Raw genomic sequence first — 16244 nt, 5'->3', positions numbered from 1 at the left:
ATCATGCCCTTCCACTTCTCCCCAAATTCTAGAATAAATATAAATAGATGACTGTATAGATGAATGAATGAATGGAAAATGAATGAGGGAATGAATAAATATAATTTGAGAAGCCACTAGAAAACCTGCTGTCTTAAAATAGCTCTAGCTCACATTCAAAACAGTATAATTAAACCTCTACTATTTGAGTAGCTAGTCTCAGTGTCCCTGTGGGCCACACAAGTCTTGTGATTATCAGCTATGAGGTATATAACAAATGATGATGATGCTATAGTTGGAGAAGCGATGTTGGCAAAATATTTTCTATGTTTTTTAACGTTATGGGGAACTCAAAGTTGTCCGTATGACATTACTCTCGCTCACTTGCATTCTGATATATTGTCTTCATACAAAATAGGTGAAATTGTACTTAGGTTGCCAGTAATTGTATATAATCCTGGATACATCAACGGGAGTTCAGCATATATGGGAACCCATAATCCATTATGTGTGCAGCAGAGGAAAAAAGCTTGAAAACTCTGTAGTAGAAAGTAGTACCATATATTTCTTCTTCTGACTCCCTCTTTTAAAATGAAAAATACTTTTGAGAAAACAAGCAGATAAAAAATTAATTAAAGTACATAAATGAAAATAGTCTCAGGGTATGTCCGTACATTATTACCATCCTCTCATTCATTTGATGCCCATTCAATGAATCGGGCACAATCCCAAGAAAATGACACAAGGCTCTAAAATATGGATTCTAAACCTCTTTGGTATCATTTTCCCTTTGAGAAGGTCATTGCTGTCATGGTTCTGTCAGCCCAGGAAAAACACAAAACAAAGCAAATTTAAAAATCCATGAATATATATATATTATGTACATTTTGTCTACAATTTCAGGACTTTCATACTCTAAAACCAAGCTTTAGATTTTGTAGAAGTCCATGAACTCTAGGTTAAGACTCTCTATCAGTTAGTACTGATAGAGAGGACTCTTCCAAAGTTTATCAAGGATTTCTCATATCATTCGGTCATTTAATAACCCAATTGGCCAACTATCCTCTCTGTTTACTCATGAGTAAACATAATATCACTCTGGTTCGTCAGAATACATTCTCTCTCTTTATATACAAGGAAAATACCCAAAAGATGAGTCAATAACTGATATCAGTGGTTGCCTCTGGAAAGCAAGCTAAGGAGGAATAAAACCTTTCGTAGTATTTCTGTTTTTTCCATATGTGATGTCACTTATTGTTTCTTAAAAGAAAAATGTCAGATCTGCTACTTTTGAATCTGTATTTTGATTCCTCTCAATGGGTGAAATGATGAATACACTTAGAAAAATCAGATATTTCCCATATCTTCTGAAAATGAAGCCTTCTTTTAATTCATATGTAATTTTAAAACCATTTATCTCCTAAAACTAGTCAGATCATTTATGGAAAAATCATACATTTTTTAAAAGTAAATTTCTCTGCAACATGATCAGACTGCACCTTGCTAACACATGGTACTTATATCTGTAATGATCCAATGTCTTATTGGGTTTCCTTGGCCTTTTATTTGCAAACTGGTTTTCGGTAGGCTTACTGGACCACACAGTTTTATACCAAATTTTTTGATACAGTAAATAATAAAATAAACAAATCTCATTTCTTTATTCTCCAGTCCCAGGCAGCATTTAGCCAAAACCTTTCCCCAACCCCCTCACCCCACATACACACATATTTTCAACTTTTTCCTCTCTTTGTATGCTACCAAAATTTTTAGCTAATTAAATAATCAGCATCCAACATTTGCAAATGCTTTTTGAAAATCAATACCTTGGAGACCAAGATTCCCATTACTTTTTTATTTTAAGGCTTAAAGAAATCAAAAATAGTAAGGATATTTATAAATAGATGAGGATGATGGACATCTTGACATGAACCCTTACCATCCAAAATAATTTGGAACAAATTATTGGGTGGTGAATTTGAGTGACCAAAATTCTCAATTTGAGCCTTGACCCAATGCCCATAGATTTTTTTAAATTTCTATTTAAAAATGAGGAAGTCCTTTCCTTAAAGGGGATAGCCAAACCAACAATACTCTTTTTAGCCTCTGCCTGGACTTTAGTGTTTGCTAGGCCATGTGCTGGGTCTGGCACCGTCCTGGTCCTGCCCTAGGAGGGTGAACACGACAGTTGGTCCCTGCGGCAGAGCTCTCTGGAGACTGCTGTCAGCACAGCTGCAGTTAGACGGCGTGATTCAAGCTTTTGTCAACACCATCCAGTGATCATTCTGAGAAGATTCATCTTGGTGACTAAGTTGAAGAGAAAAAACAAATGTGTAGAAAGGTCACTGTTCTCAGGTATGCTGGGAAATCTACATTATCTTCACACAGTGTTGGTGGTGAAGGAGTTGGGCAGACCACCCCCAAAATTATAGACCATAGGCTGTACAGAAAACATGGAGGCTGGGACCATGCGTCACACGGGTATGTGGCATCAATAGGAATTGAAGTCAGAAGTTGTACAGATGAGTCATGGTAATGCCTACCCCTACTGGAGGAAGTCTCTGAAAATCAAAATCAACTCTCTGATTTGAAATATAGGAGTAAGAACAGCAGAGCTTGTAAGATTCAAATTACACTTAGAAAATTAAAATATTTCCAATGTGTTCTGAAAATGAAATCTTCTTTTATGCAAATTCATATGTAATTTTAAAACCATTTATCTCCTAATACTAATCAGATAATTTGTGAATAAATTATGTATTTTAACACCAACACTGGTCATCAGACTAAAACAGAGATTGATCGTGTCATTCCCCTGCTCATAAACCTTGCTGCTCCCCCACAAGATAAAAACCAACCCTCAGCATTGCATGCAAAGCCTTTCGCATATCAGCTAGTCTCAGCCCCCACATCTTGCTTTCCTCTTCTGTAAAACATCTCTCTTTTATCTGATCATTCTCAACTCCTTCAACTCTCAGTCTCTCTCCCCAGAATACCCCTCTCTGTGTGGTAAAATCCTACTTAGTCTTCAAAACCCAAACCGAATGTCCCCTTATTCCATTGCCCTCCCCTGCCCCAACTTTCTTAGTTCTGGGCACTTCAACAGCACTTTGCTCACATGCCTATTGCATGGGGCATCACATTTTACTGTCATTGTCTGTATCATTGGCTATGTGCCTGCTGCACTGAGTCCTTCTACGGCAAAGACAGTGTCTTACTCGTGTTTACGTCCTTGTCACCCAGCACTATGCTTTCCAATCATTAAGAATGCTCAGAAATGTATTGGCAGAAACATGAGTACCTGTAGGTGTTGTTAAACTAGAAAGTATCATTAAAATGTAGTATGTACTATCATTGAAGGTGAAAAACCTGAGTAATAAGAATTTAGTCTCAGTTCTGCACTGGAAGGAATTAGTATCACAACACTTCTAAATCTGGATGCTACAGGTTTTTCCAAGGCCCTACAGGGAAGCCGGTGGGTGCAGTAAGGGGTGAGCCCCTTGTAGTTACAGGGCATAAGGCCCCACCCTTCATTGTGCGACTGAGCTGTTCCATAGAGCTCCACCTTCCCTCTGACTTTCTCAAAATGAAAACTTAAAAACCTGTGTACCTCTGTGATTCCTTCTCTACAGCTACTGTTTTCCTTGCCTTTGAGTACATGCTGAAGTTTCATTAAACTGTGTGGGAAAGAGGCACTGGATTTTAAGCCCAGACAGAACTGGGTTCGAAATCTGACCCTCCCATTCATTCCCAGTGTGTGGCCTTGGACAGCACACTCAGTCTGGCAAAGCCTGTGACCTCACCACTAACATGAGAAAAATGCATAATGAGGTTGTTGTGAAATCAAAGGAGAAAAATGTGGAAGAAGGTGTTGCAAACTAAAAATGTTACAGACCTGTAAAATGTTGCTTCCACAATGAGAAGTAGACAGTTATCAGCCCCAGTCTTACCTTCCTTGGTTACTTCTTGCCCCATTTCTCTCTCCTGGATTCCTCACAAAGGAACCACAGTATGAATGCACATCAACAGGGCCTGAGTCTGCTTTTGCCTAAAGGAGTGTTTGCTCCGATCCCTAATAAGGCTGATCTACTTTATTCTCCACAAAGGGAAAATTTTTGTGGGGGAAATAACAGTTTCAGCAGCCCCCGTGGTAACACAGCATTTCTTTGATCTCTTGCCACTATCTGAGTGTTGTTTTGAAAGTTATTTAAGGATGAAAGCATCCCCCAAAAAACCTACTGTCAAAGGGGATTTTAGCTCACCTCAAATCCAACCAACTCTGAGGTTTTGAATGTGTAAAACTGAGATGGCGACAGCTACATAAATATTAAATGAGCAATGAGATGTCAATGTTTTTATTACTGTTTGCAATTGAACTTTGAGTAAAGCTGAGGCCATTTACATACACCTGGAGAGAGAGCATGGTTTTTGATATGACCACGATATTTGATTTGGAAATTTTTAAGTATACACTGTTGATAATAGCTCTTAGTTTTAAAAAAAAAAGAAAAAAAGAAAGTAGTTGAACTCCAGTATTCACCATTCCTATGAGAGCTTGTGATGCCAAATATTTGGGTTTACATAAAAATTTGGCTCACAGATGCCTCAATGAATAGGAAAAGCCGTTTGGGTGGTAACAGGAAGTCGGGCAATTTCCTCCTCCTCACAAAAGGTGGAGATAATGCTGACACCGAGCTGGTATCATTTCTTGCATAGGTCACGGCACTAATATCTTTCTGGCCTCCTTGCCTACAGCCTTGCCTCTCTCCAATTTTTCTCTCACAAGCTGTGAGAGTGACCTTCCTACAATGCAAATCTGATCCTATAATGGCCTGATCTTTCAACAGCTCCAAAATACCTTCAAATAATGTTGACACTTCTTAGCATGACACTGAGCTCCTCCTGTTCCCCTGTCCCATCTTATCTCAGGTTAAAATCACCTTTCCATTTCACCTTGCCTCTTCTCTTGTTCTCTGTAATTGCCTTGCAATTCCCTGACCACACCGTGGTTCTGTGTCTTTGCACACGCATCTGCCTGCAATGCCTTCAGCCACTCTCTTCCCTTGGCAGACCTACACATCCTTCAGGGCTTCTGGGAGTCAACCTATCCAGAAAGTTATCCCCAACCACAGCCTCCCCAGACTGTTTAGGGTGACCCAACCCTGAGCCTGCTTCTATCATAGCATGCATCATATTGTATTATAATCTTGTATTAACTTATCTGTCCCACTCCACCATTGGACTGTAACTGTCTTGAGGATAAGAATTGGGCTTTAATCATATTTATATCCCAGCACTTCACAGTGCCCGGTCCCCAGTAGAGCATCATTTAAAGTCTGATAAATCAATCAACCAATCACACTAGATTTAAAGTTTGATTTCTCATTCCAAATGTGCCAGCAGTTAGTTTGGTATTGAATATTGGATTAATAGATTAAAAATTCAATAAATTCAATTATCATCATTTATCTAGAAAGTATTACATGTATTTCCATCCAATAAGTCCACATAATTCTCTTCCCCACTGCCTACAGGCCAAGTACCCTACTCCTAAGATTTAACAATGGCCAGTGACTTTCCTGTCCCACCTTGGTTATCTCAGAATAGACAAAACTTTTCAAAATCTGAAGAGTTCCTTTTCTCTATCCATCCTCACCAACCCAGTGGGTGATATCTTTTGAATGTTTGCAAAATAGCAGTCTTGTTCTTCCTTTTCAATTGTGAACGTGCAAAGTCTTCTTCCTTAATTGAACTATTGCATTCATTCATTTAAAACATCTTTATTGAACACCTACTATGTGCCACTTATTATAAACAGATGAGCTGGAAGACACTCAACATTATACGTTCTACATCCAAGCTACTGTTTCAACTATATTTAGTGAATGTTGAAAATTTAGAGGTATCATATATAAGTAGAAATGCAAAAATCAAAGGCAACAAACTAGAGATGACTATAGCACTACCCCAAGAAAAGTAATTAGATCCTTCAAATAGCCCCTGCTATTGTATCTCGAGATGTTGAGATTATACATTGTTATTGAGATGTTTTTCTATGAAAGGATCTGAAAAAATAAATACATATGTTGCTCACGACATGAAGGCTTTGCTTTGATCTACTGAAGCCTATTTGAGACCCCCAAGAAAAGAGCCCCCATGTGAACATATTGAGATTTGTGCCTCGATATCAGCCAGTCTGATCACCCACCTAAAAACAGAAGGTGAGCCTGGCAGTGGAGAACAAGGCTCTTTGTTTCCCTAGGAAGCTGTTTCTTGCCTTGATGGGAAAATCTAAAGATTGGATTTTTCAGGATCAATAAGGCACCTTGTTGAGTAATTTACAATAGAATGTGAAAACAAATACAGAAGAGAAGAGCCCCAAACATCACATTCCCTTTAGTGAGACACAGAGGGAAGAAGACTGGGGCTGGCTGCTCCCAAGGTGGTCTGATTCTTTCTTTCTTTTTTATTTATTTATTTTTATCCCCCTACAAGTTCCTTTGGATCCTGAGGACCTGTTCTTCTTTGGAGTTGTTTTTATTCCCAGGTCTATCCTATCATCTCAACTCAGCTTACATATTTCCAGCCAGTGGAGAGAGAAACAGGTGACAAAAAATTACGAGCCTTATTCAGAACTGGGAGTACTCAGATTAGGCTATCAGAAGGAAGGAAGCAGATGAAGACTTGGCAGCAATAAGGTTACATAACATGCACTAAGCTCAATTTATGGGCTAGCCATGTACATGAGTCTTCTGTGACTGTTTAATTTGCTGTTTATTAAAAAAAAAAAAATCAGTACTTATCTTGTCCACTATTGTCACATGTAGCTGCCATGAAAATATAAAACACCTTTATGAGGCTCGCAGGCCCCCAGCACCACTACAATCCCCTGTTCCACCCAGTGGTCACTGCCCCCAACCCTCCCTCCCTCTTAAAACCATAACAAGGAAATCACAATATCGGGAGATAAACCTGGCCCTTGGGGAAAGGAGATGGAGCCACCAAACAGGAGCTCCTGTGTTAGGTTCACTCAGCATAAGTCCAGTATCACAAAGACTTTGTGTGAGCATAGTCAGAGCTTTGTAGCTGCAAAAACCTCAAAATGACTTTTAATCCATTTATCAATGTCTCCCTGTGTAGACCTGGAAGGCAGACAAAACTTGATAGGGGTTCAAACCCAGACTCTGCATTGATGGGCTGTGTGGACTCAAATTAGTTATTTAAAAGTTTTGAGTCTTAGTTTCCTCATCTGTAAAATGAATAAAATATTACCCACCATATAGGATTATTAGGAGGGTTAAGTGAAATATTTATCAACAAAGCACAACGTCCCAGTATTGACAGATGTTCTCCAGCATCCTCCAAAGATCACTAAGTATTAGCCTCCTATAAACCGTTCTGTTTTGTTCATTTCTCTAGCCAGAGGAGGGAGAAGCAGGTGACAAAAAGATATAAACATTATTCAGAACTGAGAGTGCTCAGAGTAGGCTATTTTCTTTTTACCTTTCATTTTTTGTAACCTTCTATATTTTAAAAGGTAATCTACAGCCTTTTAAAAAACAATTGGAGCAATTTTCTTTGAAAACCTGCCAGCCCACCCTTTGCCAATGCCTCTTCCCCATTATCAGAAAACACCTGGCCTAACTCTGAATCCACTAGAAATGCCCTTCCTTGGGACACTTGGTGTCCCCATACTCACAGTTCTCTGAGGACTATGCTGGAATCCACGGCCCCTCCTTAAAGTGTACTCTCAACCAGGGGAGTGTAGATGAGGTGAAAAAGATGTGGTGCACATTACAGTTTTTTGTGATCCAGCTGACAACAGGTGTTTTTTCACTTTGTCCCAAGAGGAAGGAGACATGACTGTCATTTTGTTCATTGAACAGCTATATTTAGAACTATGACTTTAAATAAGGCACTATGTTGGCCACTATGAGGGATACAAAAGTGAGTCAGACACAGTATCTGCCCAGAAGAGCTTAGAAGGAAGATGAAATATGCATTTAACATACATTTTTTGAATGCCTACAGTGTGCAGATCATTTTGTAGGCTTTAGGGGTACAGCTGGGATACAGTGGGGGGGGGACAAACAAGCCCATGGAGCTCACATTTTCTTAAGTTAACAAGTAAATTAATAAATAAAGAATACAATTTCAGATAGTAAGTGCTAAAAAAGACAATAAAATAAAATAATGTGTTAGAGTGAGAGGCAGGAATGAGCTTAGTAGAAACAGCTTGGTAGGTTGAAGAAACAGAAAGTACAGATGAATCAAAATTGATAGAATGATGGTAGACAGGATTTCAAAGAAGCAGGCAGGAGCAGACCATGACTCCTTGCAGGCCAGGGGTTGGCAAACATTTTCCGTAAAGGGTCAGATAGTAAATATAGGCTTTGCAGGTCATATGGTCTCTATGGCAACTATTTAATTCTACCATTAAGACAATATGTAAGCAAAGGAGTGGGGTTGTATTCTAATGAAATTTTATTTATGGCCATTGAAACTTGAATTTCATATAATTTTCACATATTATGAAATATTTTGATTTTTCTTCAACCTAAAAACCATTCTTAGCTCACAGCCTGTACAAAAACAGGCAGTATGCTGGATTTGGCCTGCAGGGCTCAGTTTGCCAGCACCTGTTACAAACTATGTTAAGGACTTTGGATTTTATTCCAAGTGCATCGGAGAACCATTACAAGCTTTCTATGTAGGGACATATTATGATAGGATTTATGCTTTGAAGAGATTATTCTGGTGTCAGTGGGTCGGTGGGTGTATGAATAGAGGCTGATGGAAATCTCCAGCAATCATCCTTCTGCACAAAAACCAAATTCAACAATTATCCACGCAAGCAAACACCTTCAGAAGAACCAAAAATCAGGTGAGCGATCACACTACCTGGTTTTAACATTCTACCAAGGAAAGAAGCACTGAAGTGGGCAGAAAAGACAATCTTGCATTACCTATGCCACCATTCCTGTATCTCCACCCTTCCTCCCAATGAAGTGCCGTGCCAGCATGCCAAGTGGAGAGAGAATCTGTGTGGCCAGGGAAGGGAGAGTGAAGTGATTGTAGGGCTTTGCATTGAAACTCAGGGCCACTCCGTCGCAAGGAAAACAGCACAGGGCAGAATTCTACTAGTGCCTACAAACGGAATCATTTTGATCAGCCCAGCCTGAGGGAAATCCTCCACCCAGAAACCCAAGTTCTGGCTAGCCCCACCACCAGCAGACAAAAAGTAGCCTAAGCCCTGAACTAAATTCATAAAGCAGTCAGGCCACAAAGGCTGCAGTCCTTGGGCATTTCCTGTCACTGTGCTGGCTCAAGAGCTAGTGGATATGGGGTACATGTGATCCAGTGAGACACCAGAAGCTACCAGTCAAACCAGTGCCTATGTCACCCTTGCCCTAACTACCGGCAGCTCAGCTCAGGGATAGTCTACTTCCACTTGGGAAAAGGAAAAGGAGGAGCTTAGAGGACTTTGTTTTGCAGGTTGGGTACCAGCTCAGCCACAATAACATAAAGTACCAAACTAATTCCTGAAGCCTCTGAGTCTAGGCCTTAGGTCCTACATGGCATTTCTGGACCCACCCTTGGTCAGAAGGAAACATACTGCCTTGAGGGAAGGACCCAGTCCTGGTAGGATTCACCACCTGCTGACTAAAGAGCCCTTGGGCTTGGAATAAACATCAGAGGTAGCCAGGCAATGGCCACCACTGGCTTTGGGTGAGATTGGGCTGGATTCAGGTATGACCTGGTGCTGATGGCCATAAAGGAGTGCCCATGTCACTCCTCCTCGAGACAGAAAATCAACAAAGAAACACTGGACTTAATCTGCACTATAGACCAAAAGGACCTAATAGATATTTACAGAACATTTCATCCAACAGCTGCAGAATACACATTTTTCTCCTTAGCTCATGAATCATTCTCAAGGATGACCATATTTAGGCAACAAAATATGTCTTTAAAAATTCAAACAAAAATTGAAATCATACTAAGTATTTTCTCTAAGAAAATTGGAATAAGACTAGAAATTAATAACAAGAGGAACATTGAAAAATATACAATTATATGCAAATTAAACAATATGGTCCTGAATGACCAGTGGCTCAATCAAGAGATTAAGACAGAAATTTTAAAAATTCTCAAAAGAAATGAAAATGAAAACACAACATATCAAAATGGGATTTGCCATATCCTATGGGATATGGCAAAAGCAGTAATTAGAGGAAAATTCATAGCAATAATTGCCTACATCAGAAAAGCAGAAAATTTTCAAATAAACAGCCTAATGATGTATCACAAAGAACTACAAAAATAAGAGCAAACAAAACTCAAAATTAGTATAAGAAAAGAAATAATAAAGATCATAGCAGAAATAAATGAAATTGAAACCAAAAAATAATACAAAGATCAACAAAACAAAAAGTTGGTTTTTTGGAAAGATGAACAAAATAGACACATCTTTAGCCAGACTAACTAAGAAAAAAAGAGAGAAGACACAAATAAATAAAATCAGAGATGAAAAAGGAGATATTACAACTATCATTGCAGAAATCCAAAGGACCATTAGAGACTACTATGAGCAACTATATGCCAATAAACTGGAAAACCTAGAAGAAATATATAAATTCCTAGACACATGCAACCTACCAAGATTGAACCAGGAAGAAATCCAAGGCCTTAATAAAGCAGTGACAAGTAACAAAATAGAAGCAATAATAAAAAGTCTCCCCCCCCAAAAAGCCCCAGTCCCAATAGCTTCATTGCTGAATTCTACCAACCATTCAAAGAAGAACTAATACCAATCTTACTTAAACTATTCCCCCAAAAAAAAATGAGGAAGAGAGGATATTCCCAAACTCATTCTATAAGGCTTATATGACCCTGATACCAAAACCAGATAAAAACACAACAAAAAGGCCGGGCGTGGTGGCTTACGACTGTAATCCTAGCCCTCTGGGAGGCTGAGGCAGGCGGATCACTCAAGGTCAGGAGTTCAAAACCAGCCTGAGTGAGATTCTATCTCTACCAAAAATAGAAAGAAATTAATTGACCAACTAAAAATATATTATATACAAAAAAAAAAAAAAATCAGCCAGGCATGGTGGCGCATGCCTGTAGTCCCAGCTACTCAGGAGGCGGAGGCAGTAGGATCACTTAAGCCCAGGAGATTGAGGTTGCTTGTGAGCGAGGCTGATGCCACAGCACTCACTCTAGTGAGACACTGTCTCAAAAAAAAAAAAAAAGAAAGAAAAAGAAAAACTATAGGCCAATATCTCTGATGAACAAACACAGATACAAAAATCTTCAAGAAAATACTAGCAAACCAAATGAAACAATGCATGGGGAAGATTATTCACCATGATCAAGTGGGATTCATCCCAGAGATGCAAGAATGATTCAACATACATAAATCAATGTAATATATCCTATCAACAGAATGAAGAACAAAAACAATATGATCATTTCAACTGATGCTAAAAAAGCATCAATAAAATTCAACATCCCTTAATGATAAAAACTCTCAAAAAACTGAGTATAGAAGGAACTTATCTCAATACAATAAAACCCATATATGCCTGACCCACAACTAGCATCATACTGAATGGGGAAAATATGAAAGCCTTTCCTCTAAGATCTGGAACAAGACAATGATGCCCACTTTCACCACTGTTATTCAACATAGTACTTAAAGTTCTACCTAGAGCAATCATACAAGAGAAAGAAATAAAGGGCATCCAAATTGGAAAAGAAGAAGTCAAATTATCCTTGTTTGCAGATTATATGATCTTATATCTAGAGAAATCTAAAGACTTCACCCAAAAACTATTAGAAATGATAAACAAATTCAGTAAAGTTGCAAAATCAACATACAAAAATCAGTACTGTTTCTATATGATGCCAACAGCAAATAATCTGAAAAAGAAAACAAGAAAATAATCCCATTTACAATAGCTACAAATAAAACAAAATACCTAGGAATAAACTTAACCAAAGAAGTAAAAGATCTCTATAATGAAAACCATAAAACACTGATGAAAGAAATTGAAGAGGATACCAAAAAAAGGAAAGATATTCCATGCTTGTGGATTGGAAAAACCAATGTTGTTAAAAGGTCCATACTACCCAAAGCAATCTACAGATTCAATGCAATCCCCATCAAAATATCAAAGACATTCTTTACAGAAATAGAAAAAATAATCCTAAAATTTATATGAAAACACAAAAGGCCTAGAATAGCCAAAGCCTTCCTGAGAAAAAAAGAACAAAACTGGAGGAATGACATACCTGACTTCAAATTATACTATAGAGCTATAGCAACCAAAACGGCATGGTCTTGGCACATAAACAGACATATAGACCAATAGAACAGAATACAGAACCCAGAAGTAAACCCACACATCTATAATGAACTTATCCTTGACAAAGGTTCCAACAACATACAGTGGGGAAAGGATAGGCTCTTCAATAAATGGTGCTAGGAAAACTGGATATCCATATGCAGAAGAATAAAACTAGACCCTTACCTCTTGCCATATAAAAAAATCAAAGCAAAATGGATTAAAGACTTAAATCTAAAACTTGAATCTATGAAACTACTAAAAGAAAACATTGGGAAAATGCTTCAGTGCCATTGGTCTGGGCAAGGACTTCCTGAGTAATACCCCTAAAGCACAGGCAACCAAAGCAAAATTGGACAAATAGGATCACATCAAGCTAAAAAGCTTCTGCACAGCAAAGGAAACAATCAACAAAGTGAAGAGATAACCGACAGGATGGGAGAAAATAATTGCAAACTCCCCGTCTAACAAGGGATTAATAACTAGAATATATAAGGAGCTTCAACAACTCAATAGGAAAAAAAAATCAAATAATCCAATTTAAAAATGGGCAAAGGATTTGAATAGACATTTCTCAAAAGAAGACATACAAATGGCCAACAGGTATGTGAAAAAATGCTCAATATCATCAGTCATCAGAGAAATGCAAATCAAAACTACAGTAAGATATCATCTCACTCCAGTTAAAATAGCTTTTATCAAAGACAGGCAGTAAAGAATGCTGGCAAGGATGTGGAGAAAGGGGGAAACCCTAGTACACTATTAGTGGGAATGTAAATTAGTGCAACCACTATAGAAAACAGTATGGAGGTTCCTCAAAAAACTAAAAATAGAACTACCATGTGACCCAGCATTCCCACTGCTGGGTATATAGCCAAAGGAGGAGGATTCAGTATATCAAAAAGATATCCATGTTTATTACAGCACTATTCACAATAGCCAAGATTTAGAATCAGTTTAAGTGTTTATCAATGGATGAATGGACAAGAAATTGTAATAACATATACAGAGTGGAATATTACATAGCCATAATAAAGAATGGAAACCTGCTATTTGAAACAACATGGATGAAACTAGAGAACATTATATTAAGTGAAAAGAGCCAAGCACAGAAAGACAAATCTCACATGTTCTCAGTCGTATGTTAAAAACAATTGATCTCATGAAAACAGAGAATAGAATGGCAGTTACCAGATGCTGAGAAAGGGGGTGTGTCGATAAAGTGGGGATGATTAATGGGTACAAAAATATACTTAGATAGAATCAACAGTATTTGATAGCACAGCAAAGTAACTATAGTCAACAGTAAGTTAAAGTCTACTTTAAAATAACTAAAAGAGTGGAATTGAAATTTTCCTAACACAAAGAAATGTTAAATGCCTGAGGCAATGAAGACCCCAATTACCCTAATTTGATTAATTCACATTGTATTCCTGTATCAAAACATCACATGTACCTATAAGAATTTATAATACAACTATTATGTACACATAATAATTAAAAATGAAAAATAAAAATTTAAAAAAAGAAAGTAGGTTGAATGCTCAGCAGAGGAGTCCTTATTTTATAGCTTATGGGGAACAAACTGGAAGTATGAAGATTGTCCCCCAACCATCAACATCCACGCACAAGTCAAACCTACTCATTGTCCACCCAATGCCATACTTCTATAAGAAAAAGTGGGAGTGGGTGTCCAAAGATCAATCTGGCATGGATCCTGTTCTCAAGGACTTTAATTAGTTATTTGAAGTTATAAAAAAGAGAAAAATAGGATCTATTAAATGGGTGCCATAGGAGAATGAAAGAAAAAAGCCAAATATAGAGCCGCTCTCTAAATTAAAGGTTCATCATTTGGCAGGAAACTTGGAATGTTTTTGCTTTTGCCCCTGTGGCTAGTTATTTTGATTGCATGAGTGTCCAACAAATAGTACTTTTAATTCCGTGATTGTCCAACAGGATTGAGAAAGCTGTAAATTGGCCACATCTCTCTGTCCTTGTATGTTTAAATCAGACAGCTGATCCTGTTCTCTCCTTGCTTTGTATCCTTTAGAAATGTAAAAATAGCTTGCCAGAGCTTTCTCCCTGCAGGCAACAAGGGTATCTTGCTGCTGACAACAAAACAAACAAAACAAAAATCTAGGAATCCCAGGAAACTTCTGCAGAAGAACACTCTCCCCGCACCCCCCCAAGCGGTGTCAGATGCTGCCTCTTGTGGAAGGAGGGGTGGGGAGGCAGCAGCCCCAGCCTGCTGATCTATAACTGTCACTGGGGTTTGAGTCCTTGCTGTTGTTCAGCTATGTCCATTACCGTCTTTTAAAAGCTTCTACTTTTTTAATGAACAAAAGTTATCTGGAGAGTTTCTCCTAAAAACAAAATAGTCTAAACAAATGACAATCTATCTGGACATCTTACAGTTCAGGGATATGGCCGTATTCCAAGGGGGGAAAAAAAGTTTGTCTGTATTAGTGACCTATGTGCCTACTTTCAATCCAATGTCTTAAAAAGTGCCCAATCATAAAGCCCAGATAATCAGGAAATAAAATATAACAATAATGTATAATAAAATAGGGCTATACATAAGAGTAAAATAATAATAATGAAGCACAGATAGTCTTGTTTAGGTGAGGAGCTCTTTCACGCTTCCAGGAGTGTTGGACTGGTATGTTTTGCTATACATACAATCAACATTCAGGTTTCTGTTTGTCAGCCCCTGACTCTGCCATCCTGGTTTTTCAGTCAAGCCCACAGATGCCCACCCTGCAGGCTGTGTTCTTTGCCAGTTCCTGGGCCAGCCCTGGCTTAGGCTGGAATAACAGATGCAGGGAACCTCCACCCTTGTGTTGCCCAGGGCCACTGTGCAGACGTCTCAGGTGGTGACTGCTTGGTAACTGACCCTCTGCCCAGATCCCCGCACTGTGCCACTCTGCCTCCTAAAGGGGTGTAAGTATCACATTCTTGACTCCTGATTTCAGAATGTTTCCTGAAATTACACCTGAGAAAGTTATACATCTCAGACACTGTACACTGCTGGTCAGAATACACTCACCCTCCAGAGTCTGTCTGAGCAATCACCCAGCATTTATCCAGTGTCGTGATGGTAAATGCCTACCAATTGTCTCTGTGGGGTGGGACACACACACACATATACACACACACATATATATATGTAAAAGTCTATTATAAATTTTACTGATAGAAAGTATGTATAGCACACAATTTACAAATAATAATAAAATGTACAATACTCCTTATTGTAAATTCCTTTTGACCTATTAATTCTTTCAAAATGCTTTTATTTTTATTGAACTCTTCAATCTGTACCCAATTGATAGCTGCAATTAAGAGACAAGTGCAGTTTCCATGCAAATGTTTGTTAATATTGTCATTTATTTTAAGGAAATTTTTAAAAAAGCAACAAAGACCTATATTAGAACTTTATTCATTCATCAACGACATAAGCAACTTCTTTGTTGAATCAAATAATAGTTTTCAAGTATCAGAAGAATATTTCCTCAGTTTATTATGCAATTTACAATGTAACAGCCACAGAAATTTTTAACACTAATCTACATTATTAACATTTTCTCCATCCCTTTCTTAAATCTAGGCCAGTGGCCAGCAAATTTGTAAGAAACTAGAGAGTAAATATATTAGGCTTTGTGAGCCACATAGGGTCTCTGTCACATATTCTTTGTATGTCTCTTTTTTGTTGGGTTTTTTTTAAAAAAACAATCCTTTAAAAATGTAAAAACATCTTCATTTATTGTTTATAGGAGCACAAGTTACAATTGCAAAGATGTAGAAACAACCCAAGTACCTACTAATACATGAGTGGATTAATAAAATGTAGTATATATATATAAGGCTGAGTAAACTCAGCCTCCCTTAAAAAAATGATGAACTACCTCTTGTATT

At 38.1% G+C, this 16244-nt stretch overlaps 1 protein-coding gene and 1 long non-coding RNA gene across 2 annotated transcripts in view; one reads left to right on the top strand and one right to left on the bottom strand.

Annotated features, from left to right (window-relative positions):
• Positions 1 to 16244, top strand: part of ANKFN1 (ankyrin repeat and fibronectin type III domain containing 1) — a 268470-nt gene that overhangs the window by 172865 nt on the left and 79361 nt on the right. The gene's annotated exons all lie outside the window — the stretch shown is intronic.
• Positions 1984 to 16244, bottom strand: part of LOC105857491 (uncharacterized) — a 90954-nt gene continuing 76693 nt past the window's right edge. Inside the window, exon 4 of the long non-coding RNA XR_012913067.1 lies at positions 1984 to 2286. This is a non-coding gene — a long non-coding RNA (uncharacterized LOC105857491). The remainder of the gene's footprint in view (positions 2287 to 16244) is intronic.

The sequence above is a fragment of the Microcebus murinus genome, chromosome 18 (genome assembly GCF_040939455.1).
Source record: "Microcebus murinus isolate Inina chromosome 18, M.murinus_Inina_mat1.0, whole genome shotgun sequence".
Taxonomy (NCBI): Eukaryota; Metazoa; Chordata; class Mammalia; order Primates; family Cheirogaleidae; genus Microcebus; species Microcebus murinus.
This window is presented reverse-complemented; position numbering and strand designations above follow the sequence as displayed.